Below are 16578 nucleotides of genomic sequence, written 5' to 3'. Positions count from 1 at the left end.
CAATATCTAGTATATGTTAATCTTGAGTAACTGGACTTTATAGTAGATATACCATGACCTGGATGAATGAAAATCTTCATAGTCATATGATTAATGGAAAGTTACTTTGAAATTTTTTTTTTTTTTCATTGTGCAAAAAACAGTTTTGGGATGGAGATTCCCTTTAAAGAGAAAGGCGGAATGTAGTAAATAGTATGAGTATAAATAGTGCAAATGTACCGGGTTTTACCCATTATTAGGAACAAGAATGAATAAAATGCCAGTATATTGCATAGTGCAGTACATGTTATGTATAAATAAGCATTCTTCAGCCCTCCACCTCTTGTACTGGGAGTTGTAGTTTATTTGACTTTTTGTCTTTTTTTATCTCACTTTATCATTATTATTATTGTTTATTAATGCTGTGTATGAGACACAGGTGGCAGCGGATGTGGGTATAAGGGGGCACTGGGGAGAGACTGCAGTAGTGTCTATAGGTCTGTCGTGTGTATGGCCAAGTCGGCCACTGAAGGGCAAACACATAAAAATCAGGACTGGCTTTGATTCTGTCACTAAAGTGGGAGCTGTGTGTTACTATGCACTTTCTTAGTAATTATTCCATTTGAAGAGCCCAACCTTATCTCCAGCATCAGGCAGATATCAGATTCTGTTGTTTCCCTATGGGAATCAGGGTTGGGGGTTCATTGCTGCACCTACGTAAGCACTCACCCCCCCAACCCAGTTTCATACTAATAAACATGCTGAACATTTGCTCACTCTTCTTCTCATTCTCTTTCAAAGCTTTATTTCCCCTTTATATGAAAGGCTTAGGGACATTGCTGAGATGCCCCAGCTGATCAGTTGCTTTGTGACCCAGAGCTGAACCAATGGTAGTGCTGTTCTACTGCAGACTATGGAAAAGATTGCCCCCCTGGCATAACAGGCAGGAGGTGGTACTGCAAGTGAAAGGAATGGGGTATTATACATGGAATAGGCACTGTATTTATCCTGCTGTGGGTTCTGGGGTATTATACATGGAATTGGCACTGTATTTATCCCGCTGTGGGTTCTGGGGTATTATACATGGAATTGGCACTGTATTTATCCTGCTGTGGGTTCTGGGGTATTATACATGGAATTGGCCCTGTATTTATCTGCTGTGGGTTCTGGGGTATTATACATGGAATTGGCACTGTATTTATCTGCTGTGGGTTCTGGGGTATTATACATGGAATTGGCACTGTATTTATCCCGCTGTGGGTTCTGGGGTATTATACATGGAATTGGCATTGTATTTATCCCGCTGTGGGTTCTGGGGTATTATACATGGAATTGGCGCTGTATTTATCCCGCTGTGGGTTCTGGGGTATTATACATGGAATTGGCACTGTATTTATCCTGCTGTGGGTTCTGGGGTATTATACATGGAATTGGCACTGTATTTATCCTACTGTGGGTTCTGGGGTACTATACATGGAATTGGCACTGTATTTATCCTACTGTGGGTTCTGGGGTACTATACATGGAATTGGCACTGTATTTATCCTGCTGTGGGTTCTGGGGTATTATACATGGAATTGGCCCTGTATTTATCCCGCTGTGGGTTCTGGGGTATTATACATGGAATTGGCACTGTATTTATCTGCTGTGGGTTCTGGGGTATTATACATGGAATTGGCACTGTATTTATCCCGCTGTGGGTTCTGGGGTATTATACATGGAATTATATTCACTGTACAGTATATTATGAATGAATGCCTAACAGGAATACTGTATGGCTCGTGGGGCAGAGAGGGCATTTGTCCTGAGCCAATAGCATTGGGGAATATCATATTATTATTACTTGTACAGGTACCTGTATTGATTGCTTTGAAGTTATTCACCTCTACACTGCCCTATATGTGGATATTTGATGTATTTCATGGTATCGCCCTTCTCCCTGGCAGAATTTGCACCCCGGTCCCGTTCCCATATGATTATGGTACAAGTCGAGGCGTTATTGTGTACAGTTGTTCCGGCGTTCCCCCTGCCTCGCTCCCTTGATTGGATGGAATTCCCCCGCCACATTCCTTCCCTATTGTTGGCAGTAAATGATTAATTAATAGTATATTCAGCATCTGGAGTTTTGCACCCTGAATGCATTCTTGGGCTCTGCTTAATAATATGTCTCGGCTCGGCACTCTTTTGTTCCGGGGGGTCTCAGCGGAATTCCCAGCCGGAGCTCAGCCACTTTGGGGGAGAAACAGCCATTCATGTAGGGGAATGACATGCACATACAGGCCCAGCCTATGGAACAAATGGAAATGTGCGGGGAAGTTCCCATAGGGACCCACAGTCCCATTCCCCAGCCCCTTGCATTCATACAGATCCATTTATTATTATTATTAACATTTATTTATAAAGCGCCAACATATCCCGCAGCGCTGTACAATAAGTGGGTTACATACATTGGGCATACAGAGTAACATATAAAGCAACCAATAACCGATACAGGAGGGGAAGAGAGCCCTGCCCAAAAGAGCTTACACTCTACAAGGAGTAACATATAAAGCAATCAGTAACCGATACAAGAGGGGAAGAGAGCCCTGCCCAAAAGAGCTTACACTCTACAAGGAGTAACATATACAGCAATCAGTAACCGATACAAGAGGGGAAGAGAGCCCTGCCCAAAAGAGCTTACAATCTACAAGGAGTAACATATAAAGCAATCAGTAACCGATACAAGAGGGTAAGAGAGCCCTGCCCAAAAGAGCTTACAATCAACAAGGAGTAACATATAAAGCAATCAGTAACCGATACAGGAGGGGAAGAGAGCCCTGCCCAAAAGAGCTTACACTCTACAAGGAGTAACATATAAAGCAATCAGTAACCGATACAGGAGGTGAAGAGGGCCCTGCCCAAAAGAGCTTACACTCTACAAAGAGTAACATATAAAGCAATCAGTAACCGATACAAGAGGTGAAGAGAGCCCTGTCCCAAAAGAGCTTACACTCTACAAGGAGTAACATATAAAGCAATCAGTAACCGATACAGGAGGGGAAGAGAGCCCTGCCCAAAAGAGCTTACACTCTACAAGGAGTAACATATAAAGCAATCAGTAACCGATACAAGAGGGGAAGGGAGCCCTGCCCAAAAGAGCTTACAATCTACAAGGAGTAACATATAAAGCAATCAATAACCGATACAAGAGGGTAAGAGAGCCCTGCCCAAAAGAGCTTACAATCTACAAGGAGTAACATATAAAGCAATCAGTAACCGATACAAGAGGGGAAGAGAGCCCTGCCCAAAAGAGCTTACAATCTACAAGGAGTAACATATAAAGCAATCAATAACCGATACAAGAGGGGAAGAGAGCCCTGCCCAAAAGAGCTTACAATCTACAAGGAGTAACATATAAAGCAATCAGTAACCGATACAAGAGGGGAAGAGAGCCCTGCCCAAAAGAGCTTACAATCTACATGGAGTAACATATAAAGCAATCAGTAACCGATACAGGAGGGGAAGGGAGCCCTGCCCAAAAGAGCTTACAATCTACAAGGAGTAACATATAAAGCAATCAGTAACCGATACAAGAGGGGAAGAGAGCCCTGCCCAAAAGAGCTTACAATCCATTGCATGGGGCTGTACTTACTGGCACAGAGATAGCACCTTATTCGTTCAAGTGGTGTAAATTGGTCACACCAGGCCCCCCTGCAAAAAAATCTTTTAAGAGGGCCCAGCACGACCAGCCCCTCCTCCCCTCCTCCCCTGCGCCCCTCCCTATATTTAAGGTAAAGGGGGGCCAGGGAGGAGGGACTAAGGTACAGCAGACCCTGTGGTCTGCACCCCTCTGCTGCCTGGGCCCCCCTGCGATTGCGGGGTCTGCTGTATATATAGTTATGCCACCGATTGGTTCCCACAAAGGATCCACCCATACATCCCAGAGTCCTATTCACCATGTTCCCAGTACTTTATACAGACATCCATACATAGTGCTGTACAGGGTCGGACTGGGGGGTAAAGGGCCCAACGGGGGATCCCACCCCAGGGGTCCTGCAGGTGTCCCCTAACCCCCCCCCGCAGGAGCCCCCCAACCCCCCTCGCAGGGCCCCCCACCCGACGTCTTACCCCAAGCGCTTAAATTTAACTCATCAGGGGAGGAGCGGTCTGGCAGGGGGAGCGCTGCAAGAGTCGGGTCTGTGCCGGTCTGGTGTCCCGGCCCAGTCCAACCCTGGTGCTGTACATAATGGCATTAGGGGGCCACCTCACTTAATTTAATTAACTTAATTTAGATGCATGGCTGCACATAAATCAGTTCAGTCTGCAGCACGGATCTAAATCAATTGCTAATTACCCATGCAGGAAGTGCATTCAATATGTGAGTATTAAAGGGGTGAGGCGGCACTTTAATCTATTCCCCCCCTTCAGTGTTTGCCCCCGTACCCAAGGCCAAACCGCGGCAACAAAAGGGTTAAGCCCCCGGGAGCTGTGACGCACTCCCCACTTAGTATCAGTTTAACATCAAAAACATGACTTTCCGCCATGATACATAATCCCACAAGGGTTCATTAACAACCTGCGATCAATACATATCCTTGGGGGGAGACAAAGGGGGGGTGCTGAACAAGCGCAAAGGGTGTTGGATTCAGTAATCTGATTCGCCCCCACTGGGTGACAGGACATTTGATAGAATCATAGCCGAGGCATCTGCCCGGGATACTTATTGATTATGTTAATTATTTATAACCAGAGACTTGTCATGTGGGGGGGGGGTAACAATATGAGAAGCCCCTCGCTGGGATTTGGGAGCCATTCCTCCTACAGTCCCTTAAATAAGGAAAAAATAAAATGACTCCCCGGTAGCTGCTGTCAAACTACAACTCCCACAATCATCTGTCAAGGAATAATAGCAGATTTTGCTGGGAACTAAACCTTATAAGGAATTCTGGGAAATTATTTTCCGCCATTTATATAATGCCAACACATTTCCGCAGTGCTTTACAGAGATTCGGCACCATTTACTGCGCCAGAGGAGCTTACAATCTGTGGTCCCTATAACATTCACACACACTATGATCCATTTAGCCAGGAGCCAGTGAAACTGCCTGTAGGGTTTCGGGGTGTGGGAGGAAACCTGTGCAGACACGGGGAGAACCTATTGCTGGGATTGAACTCATCGGGCCACCATCCTGCCTTGTAGCTGGGACTAGCTGGGGGTGGCAGGATTGCAGGGCTGTGGGAGATGGGTAATGTAGGAGAGCCGTGACTATAATAGCGCAATAATATGGAAATTGGGGGTGTCCAACCTGTGGTGCAAAGAACTCTGGGAGATATAGTTCAACAACAGTTGGAGGGCCACATGTATGATCGACTGTCTGTAATGCTAAAAATGGTGACACAGGAGATGTTTTAACCCCTATAACTTCTTTGTCCTATCATAAACCTGGCTAGAAAGGGTTATAAGTAAGAAAAGAAGTAGGGCTAGCCAGAAGGTGGGTGTGGCTAGCTAGAAGATGGGTGGGGCTAGTTATAACCCCCTGCCATAGGGCAGGCAGTAACTGTATGGCTTCTTAACTTAAGGGACAATTGGGGTCTGGGGTGGGGGTACCTAAGTGCCACCTCTCCTGCATGAGAACTCTGGGCAGGGAGGCGGGGCATGACATCTCGGTGGCGGGCCGCTGATGTCACAGGGGTGGGGCTATAACGGAGCAATCTGTGACTGGCCAATCACTGCGTCAATCTTGGAGAATCCTGCTTGGTTTTCCAAACTCGGAACCCAGCCATGCTGGTTTTCACTACAGGACAGGGGGCAACCCTAAATACAGTGCATTGCTGTATTAGCCTTTAGTATGATGTAGTGAGTGATATTATGAGACAATTTGCAATTGGTCTTCATTTTTTATTATTTGTAGTTTTTTAGTTATTTCACTTTTTGTTCAGCAGCTCTGCTGTTTGGAGTTTCAGCAGCTATCTGGTTGCTAGGGTCCAAATTACCTTAGTGACCAGGGAGCAGTTTGAATGAGAGACTGGTATATGAATAGGAGAGGGGCTGAATAGAAAGATAAGGAATAAAAAGTAACAATAACAATAAAACTCTATTCTCACAGAGCAATAGGGTTTGGCTGCCGGGGTCAGTGACCCCCATTTGGAAGCTGCAAAGAGTTAGAAGAAAAAGGCAAATACATAAAATAAGAAATAAGTAATAAAGACCAATTGAAAAGTTGCTAGGAATAAGCCATTCTATAACATACTAATAGTTACCTTAAAGGTGTACCGCCCCTTAATGAGGGAATGCAGCCCCTTGGGCTCCATTTAGGACTGTCACCTGCAGTACCAACTGTTGCCTGTTTGTGGCACCTAATTCATTATATTTGGCAACAGAACAGCGCCCCCCACGCACAGGCTACAGCTGGGTAACTTGGATAAAGCACCATTAAAATTACCAAAAGATTGGTCTCCAGACAAAGTTGCTACTTTCCCTTTAATCCTCAGAAGACACATATCCGCTGGGCAAGATTATGTTTAAAACCCATGATTTTCGATAAAAAGCCAAATGGAGCAGGCATGGTTTTTTTTTCTTTAATATTCCCTTTTTGAGACTGATGCTAAATTAATTGAAATCTTTAAAAATTCATTTGGAATGATGAGCGCGGCTCTGTGCGGGCGTGCCTCCCGCTGAGCGGATTCATTAGTGATTTCATGCATGGAATTAATATAGGAATTTCCAGCAGGAACAGTCTGTGACTTGTTTGTAATCAGGCTGCTTCCTCAGCCAAAAGCCCAGACTGGGGAGCCGGCCCTACTGCGGCCCTCCTGCGGCCCTCCTGCTTTGGCCGGAGTACAACTCTCAGCATCGGCGGCCGCTGGAAGCAATACATTAGGGACAGTGTGTCCAGCCGGCAGCCCTCCAGCTGTTGTTGATCTACATCTCATTGCATCTGTCGGGATGCTGCGGTTTATAAATCAACAACAGCTGGAGGGTTGAATCTTGAACATCTCTAAATTACATGTTTTCCCTTCGATTGTGGCCCCGACCTTTCTGCGTTGCCCAGGGCCCCTTCCTGCCTTCCTTTCTCCAGTCTGCTTACACCCTTTCCTATTCCCCATGCCGCACAGACAAATATACGTTATCCAGAAAGTTCCGAATTACAGAATGGCCGTCTCCCATAGACTCCATTATAAGCAAATAATTCTAATTTTTAAAAATTATTTACTTTTTCTCTGTAATTAATAATAAAACAGTACCTGTACTTGATCCCAACTAAGATATAATTACCCCTTATTGGGGGCAGAACAGCCCTATTGGGTTTATTTAATGGTTAAATGATTCCCTTTTCTCTGTAATAATAAAACAGTACCTGTACTTGATCCCAACTAAGATATAATTACCCCTTATTGGGGGCAGAACAGCCCTATTGGGTTTATTTAATGGTTAAATGATTCCCTTTTCTCTGTAATAATAAAACAGTACCTGTACTTGATCCCAACTAAGATATAATTACCCCTTATTGGGGCAGAACAACCCTATTGGGTTTATTTAATGGTTAAATGATTCCCTTTTCTCTGTAATAATAAAACAGTACCTGTACTTGATCCCAACTAAGATATAATTACCCCTTATTGGGGCAGAACAGCCCTATTGGGTTTATTTAATGGTTAAATGATTCCCTTTTCTCTGTAATAATAAAACAGTACCTGTACTTGATCCCAACTAAGATATAATTACCCCTTATTGGGGCAGAACAGCTCTATTGGGTTTATTTCATGGTTAAATGATTCCCTTTTCTCAGTAATAATAAAACAGTACCTGTACTTGATCCCAACTAAGATATAATTACCCCTTATTGGGGGCAGAACAGCCCTATTGGGTTTATTTAATGGTTAAATGATTCCCTTTTCTCTGTAATAATAAAACAGTACCTGTACTTGATCCCAACTAAGATATAATTACCCCTTATTGGGGGCAGAACAGCCCTATTGGGTTTATTTAATGGTTAAATGATTCCCTTTTCTCTGTAATAATAAAACAGTACCTGTACTTGATCCCAACTAAGATATAATTACCCCTTATTGGGGGCAGAACAGCCCTATTGGGTTTATTTAATGGTTAAAAGTATTTAAAAAAATCTCAGCTGTAAATCATATATTGACTGCCCCACCTTTATGCCTCAGGCAGTTACTTTCACTTTCCATTCTGTACTTCCTAGAAGTCCCTGCAATGCTTTCAGTCTCCCTCTTTGCTCGCTGCCTATAACTGTATATGATGGGCAAGGGCATCAGGTCCCCCATTCTGGCGCATACACAAGATTTTGCCTTATTAAGTGTCCATAAAATGGCGGCTGCCTGCTTGCTGTCTTCCTTTTCCGGGCAGGGGGGCAGGTGGTGACATCACAGGGGGCGTGGAGGAGTGAGTGGTGACATCATGAGGGGGGGTCTGTGATGTCACAGGGTAGAGCGATCAGTGATTGGAGGAATCTCAGTGAGTCCCAATCTGGACTGGCAGTTTTGATCCAGACAGCCCTTCTGAAAAGCTGACTGCCAGCCCTGTGTCACTGTCAGTTCCAGGATTAAAGGGCAAGACTTCTATCATTTATAGTTTAAGTAAAGTTTAATTTGCCTGATTAAGGGAACTGGAAAAACAGTGGTTTATACTGGTCCCACCCACAGACCCAATATGGCCCCACAGCCGCTAACAAACGGCAGTATCTGCCCGCCTGTACCCAGTGACTGGGGCCCCCCTGCCACTCTCTGCCAGGGAACGTGTTGGCATATGGGGGAAGCCTGCAGTGCTTGGTGCTGATTTATTTGCCTTGGCCGCTGTCCCTGTTTCTCCGATACTTCCACATACTAAAAAAAGGGAAAATCTATTCTGCTTTTGTTTGTTTTTAATTAACCCCCCTCTGTGCCGGCTCATTCTTGGTGCACTTTATGGGCCGGCAGCAGGAAAAGAACTATTAGAGTATTAGCAGAGGGCACTCTGGGACACGCTCGGTACCAACTCCGGGCCAAGTAATACGTGACTCCTGCTAACAGGGCACATAGCCACCACTGTGTTCTTACTATCAGCCTATCTCACCCTTATTCATGCAGTTGCTAGGGTCAGTGACATCTGGCAACCATTAAGTCCATGTCTGATAACTCTGTGCCCATGTTACACACTGAGGGACCCGTGGTGCTGTGAGCGCCCAGTGGGCACCGGGAGAACACACCAATCAGTCCGAGTGGGACCCTTACTCCTTCCATATTGCACGGGGGGTTTCATTATGTTCTGCTGCTGCTGCAGAGCATTACAGGCAAGCCCCCCATTACTATCGGGACCCCCTCACTCCTTATTCTGGATTTGGACCTAAAAAATGAAAATTCTGCTGTCTAGGCCCAATGGGCTGCTACCTCACCATATAGAGGACTATTAGCTTCAGGGTGTAGTTAAACTATAAAGCTCACTCTTCGACTGGGCATCTATTTGATTGGTTGCCATGGGTTACTGCCCGTGGGTAATTTTGCACAGTGTTGATAAACATTACCTGCCCATTCACCCATATAATCAGTATATATATATATATATATGTACAGGTATAGGACCTTTTATCCAGAATGCTCGGGACCTGGCCTTTTTTTGATTAGGGATCTCCACACCTCAAGTGTAAATAAATCATCTAAACATTCATTAAACCCAATAGGACTGTTCTGCCCCAATAAGGGGTAATTATATCTTAGTTGGGATCAAGTACAGGTACTGTTTTATTATTACAGAGAAAAGGGAATCATTTAACCATGAAATAAACCCAATAGGGCTGTTCTGCCCCCAATAAGGGGTAATTATATCTTAGTTGGGATCAAGTACAGGTACTGTTTTATTATTACAGAGAAAAGGGAATCATTTAACCATTAAATAAACCCAATAGGGCTGTTCTGCCCCCAATAAGGGGTAATTATATCTTAGTTGGGATCAAGTACAGGTACTGTTTTATTATTACAGAGAAAAAGGAAATCATTTAACCATGAAATAAACCCAATAGGGCTGTTCTGCCCCAATAAGGGGTAATTATATCTTAGTTGGGATCAAGTACAGGTACTGTTTTATTATTACAGAGAAAAAGGAAATCATTTAACCATGAAATAAACCCAATAGGGCTGTTCTGCCCCCAATAAGGGGTAATTATATCTTAGTTGGGATCAAGTACAGGTACTGTTTTATTATTACAGAGAAAAGGGAATCATTTAACCATTAAATAAACCCAATAGGGCTGTTCTGCCCCCAATAAGGGGTAATTATATCTTAGTTGGGATCAAGTACAGGTACTGTTTTATTATTACAGAGAAAAGGGAATCATTTAACCATTAAATAAACCCAATAGGGCTGTTCTGCCCCCAATAAGGGGTAATTATATCTTAGTTGGGATCAAGTACAGGTACTGTTTTATTATTACAGAGAAAAGGGAATCATTTAACCATTAAATAAACCCAATAGGGCTGTTCTGCCCCAATAAGGGGTAATTATATCTTAGTTGGGATCAAGTACAGGTACTGTTTTATTATTACAGAGAAAAGGGAATCATTTAACCATGAAATAAACCCAATAGGGCTGTTCTGCCCCAATAAGGGGTAATTATATCTTAGTTGGGATCAAGTACAGGTACTGTTTTATTATTACAGAGAAAAGGGAATCATTTAACCATTAAATAAACCCAATAGGGCTGTTCTGCCCCCAATAAGGGGTAATTATATCTTAGTTGGGATCAAGTACAGGTACTGTTTTATTATTACAGAGAAAAGGGAATCATTTAACCATTAAATAAACCCAATAGGGCTGTTCTGCCCCAATAAGGGGTAATTATATCTTAGTTGGGATCAAGTACAGGTACTGTTTTATTATTACAGAGAAAAGGGAATCATTTAACCATTAAATAAACCCAATAGGGCTGTTCTGCCCCAATAAGGGGTAATTATATCTTAGTTGGGATCAAGTACAGGTACTGTTTTATTATTACAGAGAACAAATTTGTATTATTTGCTTAAAATGGAGTCTGTGGGAGATGGTCTTCCCGTAATTCGGAGCTTTCTGGATAATGGGTTTCCAGATAACAGATGCCATACCTGTGTATATATATATACATATATCTAGACGTCCCTGCCTATAGGGCAGCAGAGCTCTGATGCAGATTTGTGCCCAGCGCTTGGCAGGGTAGTTAACCCTTTCCTTGCCTGCAGACAGGTTCTAATGAGACATTTGCCCACACCCAGCACCAGGTTAAAGATTTTCAAATCCAGATCTCACTCCGGTGAATTCTCTAATATTGAAATGATTTCGGGCTTCTCGGAAGTCCTATTAAAGCAAAGTCGTATTTCCCTTCCCGGAATACATTAGCATATATTAGAATCGCCATGGCCGGCAGCCCAGTTAATAAAGCTAGTTTGCATATTAAACCTGTAGCCAATGTGCCTAATCTGATTAACACTGGGGGACATACGCTGATAAGTAGGGCCGGCAAGTCCCTCGGGTTATGCACAGGGCCGGCTATCCAGGAAGGCTGGGGCCCTTATATGTGGGGTCCGACTGTGGCCCCTACCCTCCCCGTCTCCTTTCCGCTTCTGTCTTTGCTTTGCCCCTTTCGCCCCTTCCCTTCTGCCTTTGTCTCTATGTTCTGGGGTTTATCTCTATTCATTGGATTTGATACAGAAGGGGGGGTTACAAAGTTGCTAATTATACCCTTGAAAATGCCATGAAGAAAGCGGCATTTTCCCCTAATAGTGGGCCAAGGGCCCCCTCGGATGTCAGGCCCAATTATCGAGGGCACGGCTGGCTACTCACTGATACAGGGCCCTTCTGACACCAGGCAGAGTTAATTAAAGAATACAATGGAAAAAGGAATACTTGAAGGCAATTATGACCATTTTAGATTAGGCTTTATTTGCCCTTTAAAACGGTGCTATCTGCCTGGGTGAAGGTGTAGTGTATGTATTACTGTATAAAGGTGCCCATACACTATAAGATCCGCTCGCTTGGCGATGTCGACACTATAAGATCCGCTTGCTTGGCGATGTCGACACTATAAGATCTGCTCGCTTGGCGATGTCGACACTATAAGATCCGCTCGCTTGGCGATGTCGACACTATAAGATCCGCTCGCTTGGCGATGTCGACACTATAAGATCCGCTCGCTTGGCGATGTCGACACTATAAGATCCGCTCGCTTGGCGATGTCGACACTATAAGATCCGCTCGCTTGGCGATGTCGACACTATAAGATCCGCTCGCTTGGCGATGTCGACACTATTAGATCCGCTCGCTTGGCGATGTCGACACTATAAGATCCGCTCGCTTGGCGGTGTCGACACTATAAGATCCGCTCGCTTGGCGATGCCGACACTATAAGATCCGCTCGCTTGGCGATGCCGACACTATAAGATCCGCTCGCTTGGCGATGTCGACACTATAAGATCCGCTCGCTTGGCGATGTCGACACTATAAGATCCGCTCGCTTGGCGATGTTGCCAAGCGAGCGGATCTTCACCCGATATCACCACCTATGGGTGGGCAGTATCGGGGAGCAAGCAGCCATGGGGCAGTCGGTTCGGGGACCGCATCAAGGAGCCGATGCGGTCCCCGATCCGAGTGGATTTTCTAACCTGGCCGATCGAGATCTGGCCAATTTCAGTGCAGATATCGGTTGGCCAGGCCGCTCGGTTCTTCCCATACACGGGCCGATTAGCTGCCGAATCTGTCCAAGGGACCCATATCAGCAGCTATAATCGGCCCGTGTATGGGCACCTTAAGGAGCCACTGAGCTCACTTGGCCAATCAATAATGAGATGGGGCCGGCCCCAAACGTTTGCCCCTCTGGTTATTTGTCACCCAACCCTGTGTCATTAGGGGCAGAACCATCCTGTGCTAAAATCTTTAAAACCCTATTAGTCTTTATTTGAAACAAGGTGCCAAAAGGACTCGGAGAGGATCATTATCACCCAGGAACCCAATTAGCCGACGGCTCTGTATTTCTTTAAAGGGAAAATCTAACATTTCTTCACCTTTTAACTTTTAGTTTGTTATAGAATGGCCAATTCTAAGCAACTTTTCATTTGATCTTTATTATTTATTTGCTATAGTCTTTGAATTATTTGCCGCCTTCTTCCAACTTTTTGCAGCTTCCAAATGGGGGTCACTGACCCCGGCAGCCAAACCCTATTGCTCTGTGAGGCTCCAGTTTTATTGTTATTGTTACTTTTTATTCCTTATCTTTCTATTCAGCCCCTCTCCTATTCATATACCAGCCTCTAATCCAAACCATTCCCTGGTTACTAAGGTAACTTGGACCCTAGCAACCAGATAGCTGCTGAAAACACTACAAATCATAAAAAATGAAGCCAAATTGCAACTTGTCTCAGAATATCACTCTGTACATGATATTAGGTGAACAACCCCTTAATTCAAAGCGCTCACTATTAATATTATTATTAACATTTATTTATAAAGCGCCAACATAACCCGCAGCGCTGTACAATAAGTGGGTTTCATGCATTGGGCATACAGAGTAACATATAAAGCAACCAATAACCGATACAAGAGGGGAAGGGAGCCCTGCCCAAAAGAGCTTACACTCTACAAGGAGTAACATATAAAGCAATCAATAACCGATACAAGAGGGGAAGAGAGCCCTGCCCAAAAGAGCTTACAATCTACAAGGAGTAACATATAAAGCAATCAGTAACCGATACAAGAGGGGAAGGGAGCCCTGCCCAAAAGAGCTTACACTCTACAAGGAGTAACATATAAAGCAATCAATAACCGATACAAGAGGGGAAGAGAGCCCTGCCCAAAAGAGCTTACAATCTACAAGGAGTAACATATAAAGCAATCAGTAACCGATACAGGAGGGGAAGAGAGCCCTGCCCAAAAGAGCTTACACTCTACAAGGAGTAACATATAAAGCAATCAATAACCGATACAAGAGGTGAAGAGAGCCCTGCCCAAAAGAGCTTACAATCTACAAGACTATACATCCATTCCACATGTTCTGGGGAGTAAATGTAATCGCCATTTGTCTGTCTCTTTCTGTGAGCGTTGAAACAAGCTCTCCTATTGGTCTATTAATCAGCGGCTTCTGCTACATTGATTCAGGAGTCAGAACCAGCAGTGCAGGGCTGCACATTAGACGGCTGCTGCTTCCCAATGCCGTTTCCCAGGCCGTGTTGGAGGGAAGGACGCAGGGAAGGTTTGGCTAAAGGGGGGCGCCATATGCTCTCACTTAGTGGCTAATAAGCAAGTCCTCTGTGTGACCCTGAGGGGCAGCGAGGAAGGGCGAAGCCCCTCTGAACTGCACATATGATTGCGTTTTCCTCCTATTTGGCAGCTCCTTCAGTTCCCGTTCTTATGTTACCTACCGGCTCGTTCAGTGAATATGTGAATTATGATCGATGGCTTGACATGACTGGCTGCCCGGGGGGGTCTCCACTTAATGGTGCGGGGTCTATGTAATATACTTTATAGCAAAAACCACATTCATCAATGCCTCCAACAGTCATTCTCAACTTTCACTGGCTTTTATGGTAAACACATGCCGGTGCTTTCATTGGCTGGGGGGGGGGGGAGCGGGAGTGGGGGGCACCCAGCGCACATTTATATACATGGCTCTCAATGGAACGGCACTAATTGTGTATAATGCTAATTATTAGCCTATACTGATTATATATATATATATCTTCATTATTTCTCTCTCACTGCTGCACTTATTGCTGTAAGGCTCACCTAATCTGCCCATTTTGTACCCCAACTCTAGTAATGGGGTCTGGGGTGGGGGGGTCCTGACTGCTGAAGGGCTCATTACTAACTCGTAGTGCAAGCTCAGTGCTAGCCAATGGCTGCAGATTGTGCCCATTAATGTAATTGGTGCCCCCGTGCCTTATTTAGTGGGGGACCCAGCCCAGGGACAGGGTGCAGCACTAGGCCTTACAGCCCCCGGCACACCTTCAGGGTCGGACTGGGCCGGTGGGGTACTGGGAAAAACCCGCTGGGCCCAACTGACCCACACCCTTTCCCTGCCGGCGCTCCCCCACATAGTTACGTATGAGATATGTGCGCTCGGGAAAGGGCGGCAGAGGCCCTGGGGGTGTATGGGGGTCCCGGGGGTTGCACACCCCAGTCTGACCCTGCACTCATTCCTTGTGTATCATTAATGACAGGGGTGCCTAGGTCCTACCTACCTGCCTGCCCCCCATACGGTGAATGCCAGGGTATGCCAGCGGGGGTTCTCTATTGCATTGACAATTCCCCTTTAATTAACATAATTATTAATGATTTTTATTAAATATGAATTTCATTTGCTAGCAATAAGAATAGCAGTTATCTCTCTCTCCCTCTTTACTGCTCTCTCTTTCTATAATATCTCATTCTCTCTTTCTCTATATATACATATAATTTTCTCTCTATCGCTCTCACACTCTCTCTATATACATATACTGTATATCTTATTCTCTCTCTCTGTCCCTCTCTGTATATATCTCACTGTCTCTCTATCGCTCTCACACTCTCTCTATATACATATATATCTCATTCTCTCTCTCTGTACATATCTCATTGTCTCTCTATCGCTCTCACACTCTCTCTATATACATATATATCTCATTCTCTCTCGCTGTATATATCTCATTGTCTCTCTCACACTCTCTCTATATACATATATATCTCATTCTCCCTCTCTGTATATATCTCATTGTCTCTCTATCGCTCTCACACTCTCTCTATATACATATATATCTCATTCTCTCTCGCTGTATATATCTCATTGTCTCTCTCACACTCTCTCTATATACATATATATCTCATTCTCTCTCTCTGTATATATCTCATTGTCTCTCTATCGCTCTCACACTCTCTCTATATACATATATATCTCATTCTCTCTCTCTGTATATATCTCATTGTCTCTCTATCGCTCTCACACTCTCTCTATATACATATATATCTCATTCTCTCTCTCTGTATATATCTCATTGTCTCTCTATCGCTCTCACACTCTCTCTATATACATATATATCTCATTCTCTCTCTCTGTATATATCTCATTGTCTCTCTATCGCTCTCACACTCTCTCTATATACATATATATCTCATTGTCTCTCTATCGCTCTCACACTCTCTCTCTCCGGTGAAATGGAACGTTGCTGTGCGATTAGATTTGCCTGCGAGTTGTATGGATTATAGAGCTTCATTAGAAGGAGAGCCCAGGAAAAACTTTGATAAATGTTAATTGGATGTCAGAACTGCAAAGAGAGCTATTTATCTGGGCCGGCTAATGGCTCTTTAGAGAGTCAATCTCCATGTTTGTCTGCGTGTCAGTAGCGTTTGCTTCTCATATGGCGGTGACGCGCTGCAATGCAAAGTGCAGGTACTTTAATGAGATTAATCACTTCATGGACAGACGTGACAGGAGGAATCACAGGCAAAACTCACAGCATTAATCACAGGATCCAGTGCCCCCGGCACATAGAGTAAGGATGTAAGGCCAGAAAAAGCCTCTGTTCCGCAGCTTCCACTGGTTCAGCACTTGTAATGTGTTTCTATGGGATTTGTCACCCATAGCCCCTCCATGAACATAAGGTCCCTTACCCAGTGCTCTCTGT

General features: G+C 44.4%; 1 protein-coding gene across 2 annotated transcripts in view; it reads left to right on the top strand.

Moving 5' to 3' along the window:
• The window catches only part of cntfr (ciliary neurotrophic factor receptor), a 283796-nt gene that overhangs the window by 129878 nt on the left and 137340 nt on the right, over positions 1-16578 (top strand). The window lies entirely within an intron of this gene.

This window comes from Xenopus tropicalis, chromosome 1 (genome assembly GCF_000004195.4).
Source record: "Xenopus tropicalis strain Nigerian chromosome 1, UCB_Xtro_10.0, whole genome shotgun sequence".
NCBI lineage: Eukaryota > Metazoa > Chordata > Amphibia > Anura > Pipidae > Xenopus > Xenopus tropicalis.
The sequence above is the reverse complement of the archived record's forward strand: the minus strand, read 5'-3'. Positions and strand labels throughout refer to the sequence as shown.